The following is a 12,597-nucleotide window of genomic DNA, read 5'->3' on the forward strand; positions in this document are numbered from 1 at the left end:
GCTCACTGCAAGCTCCGCCTCCGGGGTTCACGCCATTCTCCTGCCTCAGCCTCTCCGAGTAGCTGGGACTACAGGTGCCCGCCAACACGCCCGGCTAATTTTTTGCATTTTTAGTAGAGACTGGGTTTCACTGTGGTCTTGATCTCCTGACCTTGTGATCCACCCGCCTCGGCCTCCCAAAGTGCTGGGATTACAAGCGTGAACCACTGCGCCCGGACTTTTTTTTTTTTTTTGAGACAGAGTCTTGCTCTGTCACCCAGGCTGGAGTGCAGGGGCGCTATCTCGGCTTACTGCAAGCTCCGCCTCCCACGTTCCTGCCATTCTCCTGCCTCAGCCTCCCAAATAGCTGGGACTACAGGTGCCCACCACCCCCAGCTAATTTTTTGTATTTTTTAGTAGAGATGGGGTTTCACTGTGTTAGCCAGGATAGTCTTGATCTCCTGACCTCGTGATCCGCCCGCCTCGGCCTCCCAAAGTGCTGGGATTACAGGCGTGAGCCACCGTGCCCGGCCGACAGTTGCCATTTCTAAGCATTCAGTATAACATCTATGTTTCCCCTCCTTCCACTGGAAAAAAAAACTATTATTATTCAAAATTCTGTTTCCTATTCCCTTATGAAACTCCTTTATCCTCCACAGGTAGAATACATTTCAGTCAGATGTTTTTAAAAGAAATTTTTTTGTAGACATGGGGTCTTGGAGTCTTGCGATGTTGGCTAGGCTGGTCTCGAACTCTTAGCCTCAAGCAATCCTTCTGCCTCAGCCTCCCAAAGTGTTGGGATTGCAGACATGAGCCATCATGACTGGCCTTATCTTAGACTATCTTAAGAAGAGTTCATTCTTATGATAACAATAGTTTCTGAGTCAAAAGTGAGGTCAGGCATTGGCTTAGACAAGGATTTCATGACCAAAAACCCAAAAGCAAATGCAATAAAAACAAAGATAAATAGCTGGGACCTAATTAACCTAAAGAGCATTTGCACAGCAAAAGGAACAGTCAGCAGATTAAACAGACAACCCGCAGAATGGGAGAAAATCTTCACAATCTATACATCTGACAAAGGACTAATAACCAGAATCTACAACGAACTCAAACAAATCAGTGAGAAAAAACAAATAATCCCATCAAAAAGTGGGCTAAGGACATGAATAGACAATTCTCAAAAGAAGATATACAAATGGCCAACAAACATATGAAAAAATGCTCAACTTCATGAATGATCAGGGAAGTGCAAATCAAAACCACAATGTGATACCACCTTACTCCTGCAAGAATGGCCATAATAAAAAAATCAAAAACAGCAGATGTTCACATGGATGCGGTGATCAGGGAACACTTCTACACTGCTAGTGGGAATATAAACTGGTACAACCACTATAGCAAACAGTGTGGAGATCCCTTAAAGAACTAAAAGTAGAACTATGATTTGATCCAACAATCCCACTACTGGATATCTACCCAGAGGAAAAGAAGTCATTATTCGAAAAAGATACTTGTGCATGCATGTTTATAGCAGAACAATTCCCAATTGCAAAAATGTGGAACCAACCCAAATGCCCATCAATCAATGAGTGGATAAAAAAATCTGTGGTATATATATATGATGGAATACTACTCAGCCATAAAAAGGAATGAATTAACAGCATTTCCAATGGCCTGGATGAGATTGGAGACTATTATTGTAAGTGAAGTAACTCAGGAATGGAAAACCAAGCATCGTATGTTCTCACTGATATACGAGAGCTAAGCTATGAGGATGCAAAGGCATAGGAACGATGCAATGGACTTTGGGGACTTGGGGGGAAGAGTGGGAAGGGGGCGAGGGATAAAATACAACACATATGGTGCAGTGTATACTGCTTGGATGATGGGTGCGCCAAAATATCACAAATCACCACTAAAGAACTTACTCATGTAACCAAATACCACCTGTACCCCAATAGCTTATGGAAAAATAAAATAAAATAAAAATGAGGTCAGGGCTGGGCATGGTGGCTCACTCCTGTAATCCTAATACTTTGGGAGGCTGAGGCAGGTGGATAACTTGTGCCTGGGAGTATAAGGCCAGCCTTGACAACATGGTGAAATCTCGTCTTTACAAAAAATACAAAAAATTAGCTAGGCATGGTGGTGTGTACCTGTAGTTCAAGCTACTTGGGAGGCTGAGGTGGGAGGATCACCTGAGCCTGGGAAGTCGAGGGTGCAGTGAGCTGTGACCTCACCACTGCACTCCAGCCTGGGTGATGGGAGTGAGACACTATCTCAAAAAAGAAAAAAAAAATGAGGTCAGGACATAACATTGACACATGGTAAGATTTGTTGAGTGCATAAACAAATGTGTTCTTTTTTTTTTTTTTTTTGAGGTGGAGTCTTGCTCTGTCGCCCAGGCTGGAGTGCAGTGGCGCAATCTCGGCTCACTGCAAGCTCCGCCTCCCGGATTCACGCCATTCTCCTGCCTCAGCCTCCCGAGTAGCTGGGACTACAGGCGCCCGCCACCAGGCCTGGCTAATTTTTTGTATTTTTAGTAGAGACGGGGTTTCACCGTGTTAGCCAGGATGGTCTTGATCTTCTGACCTTGTGATCTGCCCGCCTCAGCCTCCCAAAGTGCTGGGATTACAAGCTTGAGCCATTGCGCCCGGCCAACAAATGTATTCTTTGAAAACACTCCTGTTCTGGAAAAGCTACACCACAAACATAGCAGTTAATTTCATTGAATGTATAGGTGCGGCTTAAAAAATAGCACCTGTAAGCTAAGGAGCGTACCAATCAGCATCAGAATGGTAATTTGTAAGAACCATACAGGCTGGTACTAGGAAGAACACAGATTTGAATTCAGGTGAATTACCTTTGTGACCTTAAAGCATATTACTTTCTCACTGAACTTCACTTTACTTGTCTGTAAGATGTGGGTACATATGTGCTTTGCAGTGTTCCTCTGAGATTTAAGGGAGTTAATCTATGAAAAGGGCTGGTGATACCTGATGCACAGTAGGCACTCAACGAAAACTCATTCCCTTGTGACTTTATAGTGCATTTCTCAAAGAAGTCCTCATCAAGTATTTAATTGGATTATCATAATACAGATAATATTTTTAATTTTAGAAAATTAGTTATGAGTACACCACAACGGGTCTGGAATATTTCATTCGTAAGTTAGAATAAAACATAAATCCATTTAAAAAAAGGTCTTCCATTTCATTCGTCATTATCCTCATTTCTCTCCATCTTACCACAAGAGCAGTATCAATGGCAGTGGAATTGCAAACCAATTGGCAGCTGAATAACTTTCAACACTCTCTCTGTCACACACACACACGCGCACGCACACACACACACGCATGTGCACATGCACACAGGTTGCCTGAGGAAACAGAAAAACATTCCAGGAGATAGTGAGGCATTTAGGATTTTCCAAGTGGAATTTCCTCTCTTCCTTTCCTTTCTTGGTTTTGTCCCTCCCAGCAGGTCAGAAAAAGGTGCACAGCAGGATGTGAAGATCTCTCTGCTCTGAGCGCCGGCTGGTTCTTTCTCTGTCAGGGAACTTCTCAAATGAGAAGAGACAGAAGAAGAGATTTTTGAGGGAGGAGAGAGAAAGTCACTTTACATCAGTGAAGAGGAAGAGAGGAGACTCAGAATGCAAGCAAACATTGCTGTTCTTCTTCCGCTTCGTTAACACGAATTACTGCCAACAATCTGCTGCATTCACGTCTTGCTGGGTGTTTAAAAATCCATCCCAAATTTGCCTCATTTCTGTCACTCTTCTTGGTGTGTTTCTAGATGAATGGTTATAGAAGTTTATTTGTAAAAATGGTAAATATTACTTCTCTATTAAGATCAAATTTTTCTCGAAAGAGTCAACACAACTAATTATTATGAAAATAAATATAATTATTGTACTGTTGAAATACTTAATAGAATTATATATTGTGTGGTGTCTCAGGCTACTTGCCCCTGACTGTCTCACCCACCCCTTACTAACCTGGCTGCCTTTTTCTGTGGGAAAAATTCCTCCTTAGCTTCCTGAATATTTCTCTATGTCAGACTTATTTTATCTTATTTTTCCAGATTAGAGGTTTTTGGTGGTTGGGGGAAGAAGTGCTGCAGATATACATGGCTTAGCTTTTCTCTACAATATGATTTTTAAAAGTAGTGTTCATCTAACTAAAAAGCAAATGTTTTTCTCATCATTGTCAATTGGTTTTCAAATACTGACCCTGTCTCTAGATACTATCTCCCACCCCTCCAGCCATATCAAAAGTCTCACTATAGGAGTATTGGGACTATGGCTGAAATTTTACTGTCAAGCGAACTTTTACTGCTTTTCCAAAGTTCTATCCAAATACCATCTCGTTTGTGAAGTGTTCTTTGCTTCTCTTGAGCAATTAATCACTTGAATCATTTCCTTCTCCGTGTTCCCATAGCACAAAGGACGTATCTCCACTATGCGTAGTATATCTTTTTGTATATCCGTCTCCCCAACATTAGCTGTGACGTGAATAAATGTTTTAAGCACTTTTATTTTTATTTTTGTAGACATGGAGCTTTGCTATGTTACCCAAGCTGATCTCAAACTCCTGGTCTTAAGCGATCCTCCCACGTTGGCCTCCCAAAGTGTTGGCATTACAGGCATGAGTCACCACACCAAGCCACACCAGTTTTAAGCACTTTTAATACATAAGGACAACTTGCCCTGTAGTTGAGTACCTTTTCTCCTCCACTCCAACAAACATTGGATAGCATAATTCTAAAAATCTTTGCTAACAACTTAAATCACTTTGATTATTTTTGAGATGAAACATTGAACAATATGATTGGTATAGTAACGACTGTTTGTGTTTTAAACTGATCATATTTTGAGGTCAGTTCAATTCTATTATTATGATGTGGTTCCCCACCCCAACCTATTACTCCTTCCTATTTGGCACTCTGGGGATTATATGGTAGTGTACTTATCTTGCAAAATATTGCGCTGTGGTAATATGATTAAGTTATTTCATCAGAATATAGTATTAAAGCTATAATATGTTCCTGGAAAATTGCAGTGCTGAGCCAGTTCTTAATAGTTATTTCTGCCCATTCACACTACTTCTGAATTACACATCACTACTAGTAAGTCCAATAAAAATTTATTCCAAATGACGTGTTTGCTAATAAATCTGGAGAAAATTTGAAAATTCCCTGGGAGTCAGCAGAAAATAGTTTTTTTTTTTTTTTTTTTTTTTTTTCCTGAGACAGAGTTTTGCTCTTGTTGCCCAGGCTGGAGTGCAATGGCGTGATCACAGCTCACTGCAACCTCTGCCTCCCGGGTTCGAGTGATTCTCCTGCCTCGGCCTCCTGAGTAGCTGGGATTACAGGTGCCCTCCACCATGCCCAGCCAGGCTAGTCTCAAACTCCTGACCTCAGGTGATCTGCCCACCTTAGCTTCCCAAAGTGCTGGGATTACAGGCGTGAGCCACCGCGCCCGGCCAAGGCTTTACACATTTTAACAAATTTAGTCTTTATAACTATTTCTACCTTCTCCACCCTACTTGGTTTCCTGGGAGGCTGAGATTTGTAGACAGCATCATCAGAGTTGCTTGCCATCTGACCTTCAGGAGTGTATGGCTGATGGGAGGCACTGGCATGAGATTGGAGGAAGGAAGGAGGAGAGTCAGGTTGGGATATGTGTTTCCTGACCCCCTTCCTGCCAGATTGAGGCAGTTGTCTGCATGCCTGCTAGAGCATGGAGCCTTTGTGGCCGCCAACATACAGCTACCATCTGGGTGCTGATAAATCATTTCTCTCTTCCTGCCTGGGAGTGGTAATGGTGTTCTGCCCACATCTTTATAACCAGTGTCTTTATTAAGCCTCCTCCGTTATTCTCCTGGCATGCTCCATCTCTTTTCTGCCAGGATCCTGGCTGATATGCTTGATTGATAGTTTGGCTGAATGTAGAATTCTCAGTTAGAAATAACCCCTCTCAGAATTTTAATGACATTGTTTATTGCTTCTGACTTCCAGTGTTGCTGTTGAAAAGTCGATATTTTGATTCTTGAATTTCCGTCTCCCCAACCCTAAAATCTTGTAAAAATCTTTTTGTCTCTGGTGTTCTGGAATGCCACAGAGTTGCATCTTTTTGAAAGACTTTTTCCACCACTGTGTTGGACAATGAGTTCTTAAAATCTGAATGCATATGTCCTTGAGTACTGGGAATTTTTCATGATGATTTTGCTACTGATTTCCTCCTTTCTTTTTTCCAAGTTTTCTGTTTTTAGGATTCATATTTCTATATAATAGATGTTGGAACTCCTAGTTTTACCCTCTAGTTTTCCAGACCTTTTCACTTTTCTTTTATATTTTTTGTCTTTTTTATTTACTTTCTGAGAGGTTTGCCTAATTTTATCTTCCAACGCTTCTTTTGAGTTTTTCATTTCTGCCATCACTCTTTTTTTATTTCCAAGATCTGTTTTCTGCTCCTTGAATAAGCCTTTTAAAAGTAGATATTTTTCTTTCATGAGTGTAATATCTCCTTTTGACTATATAAGGATATTGGTTATGTTGGTTTTTGAAGTTTACTTCTTCCTTCTTAGACTCTGTTTCCTCCAAGGTCCTTTTGTTCTTTTGTTTTCATCATCATTTTTTATATTAAATGTTTCTGCAATTCTGATAACCCATGAGTGTTTGCTCATATTTAAGAATTGGGAGTAAAATAATGAATAGTGTCCTGAGTGCACGGGTGAGTCTTGTTGACCATGACATTCATTCTAGGGTGATCTGGCTGGGCCATATTGTTGAAAAACCCTCAATGTCAGTATCTTTAGGTCTGAACCCTTGGACTGGTCCTGGCTGTCAGGTTGCAGGAGTGGTGTGGGGGATGAACGCCAGGGTCTCATCATCCATTATGCAAATATTCGCTTAATCATTCTGTTTTTAGTATATCACATTTATTCTCCATTGTAACTGATTTTGCCCTGTCCAGAGACCCTCTATTTTACTGCCTTCAAGGACGAAGATCCTCCAGTCTTCCATAGGGAAAGGAGGAGGGTGGTGGCCAAGCTGATCAGGGTTGGGGCATGGATCTGGGAGTTATGATGATTCCACAACAGACTTTCAACCAAGCTTCACATTTTTTCGACTTTTCTAAGTATATGGCACTATCAATTCCTGAGCCTTTTTTCTTTTTCTCTATAATACAAACCAGTTAATGTTCTTAGAATGCCTCACTACTGGAATAGGATTTAACTATCTTTTCTGCTAAGGTAGTTGCCCCTCTCACATATGCTTTCTAGCTTCCAAAACCTTTATATTAGAGATTTTTAAAAAATATAACCTTTTAGTGTCATTTTAGTAGGATTTTAGGATGGAGAGAATATTGATGCTTTGTTAAATTCACCATCTTTACCTACTTAAAGCTGATTATAACTTCTCACAGCTGAAAAGAGTAATCTATAATAGCCGGTTCTTTGCCTTCTATATACTTTAAAGCACTTGCTTGCCCAATATTTGGCTGTTTATTGATCGCTAATGAAACAAGACCACTTGATAATTTGTTGCGACTGGTAAGATATATTCTTCTTACATGGAAATGAGCAATCTTTTTTTTTTTTTTTTTTGAGATGGAGTCTTGCTCTATCGCCCAGGCTGGAGTGCAGTGGCGTGATCTCTGCTCACTGCAAGCTCCGCCTCTCGGGTTCATGCCATTCTCCTGCCCCAGCCTCCTGAGTAGCTGGGACTACAGTTGCCCGCCACCACGCCTGGCTAATTTTTTGTATTTTCAGTAGAGACGGGGTTTCACCACGTTAGCCAGAATGGTCTCGATCTCCTGACCTCGTGGTCCGCCCACCTTGGCCTCCCTGAGTGTTGGGATTACAGGCGTGAGCCACCACACCCGGCCAGAAATGAGCAATCTTATTAAAAAAGCAAGGGTGACTCAAGAACTGTGCTCTGAGTACTGTTAGAGCACCATTTTAACAACTTAATATGTCCCTATTAGGGCCAGGTAATTTTTGCCCTTGGCTATGGCCACCATGAAACCGTGGCATTTTGTTTTAGCACCTTCTTCTGTCTTTTGAAAAATCTCCCAATACATATATTCTCAGGAGAAGGTAGTAGCTACCTTGGCCTTGGCAGATTCAGGGGACATGTGACCTTGGATCATCCTATTGGACATTCTCTCCTGCACTTTTTCATTGAACGCATAGAAGGTCGTGGGAACAGATGGAGGCCCTATCTATCACAGAGGCAGAGGCCTTGTTGTCCTGTTGGAGGACAGTTGCCTGGGTTTCTGTTGTTTGACCTGGTCACACAGTCCTCCCTGAGATTATTCTCAGTTTTCAAGCCTGCTCATCTGGCCATTCATTAATTTAGTCAGCCTTGATGACCTTCTAATAAATTTCTCTTTTACTTAAGATAGCAAGCCATGTTTCAGTTGCAAACAAAAGCCCGGACTAAAAACACTGCAACCAGAGGAAAGAAATGTGCAAGTGCCACAGGTGGCTGGGAGGCTGGGGTGGAAGAGAAACAAATCCACCAGGCCTTCAGTAAATTAATTTAAAATGCTTGCCCCTTTAGGAATGGATTGCCAGTATTCCCTGCCTATGAAAACAGTGGTGGACTTTCACAATTTTTTTTTTTCTTACAATCTAAGAGGATGTCAATGGCCCACTTCTGTGCCTCTGAAATCCCATGTTTGTTTTACCGGAACCAATGACTCACTAATGAGGACCAGATTTGCCTTCGTCTGAAATGCCAAGGGAGTTGTTTAGTAATATTTGGGAGCAATCCCTCATAAATAGCACCAATCTAAAATAGTTCAATAAATTAAATGGGAAATTAAGTTGATTTTTGGGCTACCAATATTATGTCACTCTTATATACTCAGTTAAATCAAATGAGTTCAATTTGATTTACGGCGTAATAGTAACAGTTATTCGATTGACAGCAATCTAATCTGACACACACACACACACACACACACACACACACACACCTTAAAATATTTTAAGTACCAAAGAAATAAATGAAAAAATCTTATTGTAAAAATAATTTTAAAACAACACCGATATATTTAAAGTAAAACCTGAAAAAGCCTCTTTTTTAATCCTCACTCTCCCGAATCTACCCCCAATCTTATTCCCTCACCATAGATAACCTCTGTTAACAGTTAGATTTGTGTGTCCTTCCAGAACTGGCTGTTACTTTTTCTTTCTACATATCTATACACACATTTGTAGATGTGCCTTTTTACATATTTTTAGTCTTAACCATGTTAATTTGAAGCATGTTTTTTATTTATCCAGTATATTTTAGAGATCTTTTCAAATCAATACATGTAAGACTCCATTTTTTAAAAGACCATACTGTATTATATAATATGGCTTAACCACAATTAATGTGGTGAGTACCATATTTCTGAACTTAAGTTGCTTGCATTTTTTTCTCTATTATAAACAATGCTAACATGGATATCCTGTGTTATATATTAAATGCCTATATGCACGTAAGTATTTTGGTATAGTAAATTATTCCTAGAAGTAGAGTTGTAGGTTAAAGCTGTGCATGTTTAACATTTTCAAAGATCCTGCCCCCCATCAAATAGTCTCCTGTGGTTTTAATTTGCATTTCCATGCTTACCGGAGAGTTGGAGCATCTTCCTTTATATCTTTGTTGTGAAATTGCCTGCTCATACTATTTGTTGACTTTTCTAGTAGATTGATTATATCTTTCTTACTGTTTGCCTGAGTAGTATTTTCATAGTAAAACACTTACTTTTTTTTTTGAGTCTGAGTCTCGTACTGTCACCCAGGCTGGAGTGCAACAGCGTGATCTCGGCTCACTGCAACCTCTGCTTCCCGGGTTCAAGTGATTCTTCTGCCTCAGCCTCCTGAGTAGCTGGGATTACAGGTGTCTGCCACCATGCTCGTGTACTTTTTTGTATTTTTTTTTGAGACAGAGCCCAGGCTGGAGTGCAGTGGCGCGATCTTGGCTCACTGCAAGCTTCAGTTTCTGGGTTCATGCCATTCTACTGCCTCAGCTTCCCGAGTAGCTGGGACTACAGGTGCCCACCACCACACCCGGCTAATTTTTTGTATTTTTAGTAGAGACGGGGGGTTTTACCATGTTAGCCAGGATGGTCTCTATCTCCAGAACTTGTGATCCACCCACCTTGGCCTCCCAAAGTGCTGGGATTACAGGCGTAAGCCACCACGCCCGGCCGATTTTTTGTATTTTTAGTAGAGATGGGGTTTCACTATGTTGGCTAGGCTGGTCTCGAACTCCTGACCTTGTGATCCATCCACCTCGGCCTCCCAAAGTGCTGGGATTACAGGCATGAGCCACCACGCCTGGCCTAAAACACTTTCATGATATGCAGAACTTTAAAAGCAAATGACAATTTCACCTCCATTTTGCCTTATTGCCTCATCTGAAGCAATATAAATACTTAATGACTGGCTGAACTTTTTAAGTTGCTTGCCAAGAAGTATATCAATGCCACTCATGTGCATTAAACTGACTTATACTGTGTATTTCAAAAATAATTTAAAAGGACAAATTAATGAAGTTATATTCTCTAAATAGTTCTTTTAAATTTTATACTTTTTTTTTTTTTTTTAAGAGACAGGGTCTCATTCTGTTGCCCAGGCCAGAGTGCAGTGGCACAGTCTTCCTACCTCAGCCTCCAGAAGTGCTAGGATTACAGGCATAAGCCACTGTGCACAGCCATTATTTACATTTTAATTAATTTAAAAATTAGGGTGTTTGTAGATCTACACAAGTTTATGCTAACACTGATAGGGAAAGGCACAAGTTCTAAGATAGGTAGTGCAATCTTGAAAGAACAGAGAAAGAAGAATCACTCTACCTGATACTAAGGCATACTATATGGTGATAGTAATGAAGACAATGTGTGCTGGCAGAGGGATAGACACAGTTCAATAGAACAGATTTTAAAATCCAGAAATAGATCCATACAAATGTGCTCAACTAATTTTTGACACAGGTGAAATGTTTCAGGAGGAACAGACATTCAACAAATGATGCTGGAAAAATCAGGCATCCATAAGCAAAAAAACGAGTCAAGAGCTAAACCTCACACCTTATTCAAACATTAACTCAAAACAGATAATGAACTCAAAGGTAAAATGTAAAATTATAGAAGTTAGGGAAAAAAGAAAATATTAAGGATCTATGGCTAGGCAGAGTGCTTAGATGATACCAAAAACACTACTCATAAAGGGAAAAATTAATAAATTGGACCTCATCAAAAATTTTAAAACCTTTGCTCTCTGAAAGAGCCTGTTAACAGGATGAAAAGACAAGCTACAGACTAGGAGAAAGCTTTGAAATCCACATATTTAACAAAGGACTAGTATCTGGAATACATAAAGAATACTCAAAATGCAACAGCAAGATAACAATCCAATCAGAAAATGGGCAAAACCCATAGACTGTATACACTAAAGAGGTGTACCGATAGCAAATGAAAAGATATTCAACATCATTAGCCACTAGAGAAATGCAAAATTAAAATCATGATAAGATATCACTATCAGAAGGGCTAAAATTAAAAATAATGACAATAACAAATGCAGACGAGAATGTGGATAAACTGAATCACTCATATACTGCTGGAGGGAGTATCAAATGGTTAGTCAATTCTAAAAAAACAGTTTGGCCGTTTCCTAAACTAAAGAGGCAAAAGACAGTTCTTAGAATGGGAGAAAAAACTTACAAACCATGTATCTGATAAGGGTCTAGTATCCAGAATATATAAAGGACTCATAATAAAAATAGAAAAATTGGCACAGTATCTGAATAGACATTTCTACAAAGAAGATATTCAAATGGTCAGTGAGTGTGTGAAAAGATACTCATCACCATCGGTCATCAGGGAAATGCAAATCAAAAGTAGTTCATGCCCACTAGGATTGATAGAATAAAAAATCAGATAATAACAAGTGCTGGTGAGAATATGGAGAAGTTGGAAACTTCATCCACTGCTGATGAGATTGTCAAATGGTGAAGTCACTCTGAAAAACAGTCTGACAAGGATCCTTGTGGTGAAGTGTCACCATTGAGGAAACTGGGTAAAGGGCACATAGGAACTCTGAACAATTTCTTTCAATTGCATGTGAATCTATAATTATTTCAAAATTTAAAAGTCCAATTAAAGAACAAAAAACAACAGGCACAAAGAGGCTGAGGAATTTTGTTTAATATCTAACAGAAAAATCAATAATTGAAAAATTATAGTAGATATCTTCAAGTCAACTCTATATTCAAAAATGTTCCTTCTTTGAAGGGAAACACCTTTTTAAACACCCTTGGCTTTTTAAAATTTAATTTTTATACTTATCAGAGTTTAAAAAGTCAGATATTTCTAGAAGACTGAAAATATGGTAATTTGCTAGACTTCTCAACTGCTGCCTCATAATTCCCACTTTCAAAGTCAATCATTTTAAATTATTTCAGAAGTTTCTTCAGGTATTTTGCTCTGTTTTTCTATAATAATGTGCTTATGGTGCTATTTCTTATTTTTTCATTTTAGACACTATTCATTCATTTTCTACTATTTTGTATATCATAAAAGATGAGGATTTAGCTCTCTTATCTCCTGCC

General features: G+C 39.7%; 1 long non-coding RNA gene across 1 annotated transcript in view; it reads left to right on the top strand.

The window, feature by feature from the left end:
- Positions 1-5,036, top strand: part of LOC116809549 (uncharacterized) — a 39,796-nt gene extending 34,760 nt beyond the window's left edge. The window contains exon 3 of the long non-coding RNA XR_004369876.1: positions 3,466-5,036. This is a non-coding gene — a long non-coding RNA (uncharacterized LOC116809549). The remainder of the gene's footprint in view (positions 1-3,465) is intronic.
- Positions 5,037-12,597: the final 7,561 nt, after the last annotated feature.

Source organism: Hylobates moloch, unplaced genomic scaffold (assembly GCF_009828535.3).
Source record: "Hylobates moloch isolate HMO894 unplaced genomic scaffold, HMol_V3 SCAFFOLD_1, whole genome shotgun sequence".
In the NCBI taxonomy this organism is placed as follows: Eukaryota; Metazoa; Chordata; class Mammalia; order Primates; family Hylobatidae; genus Hylobates; species Hylobates moloch.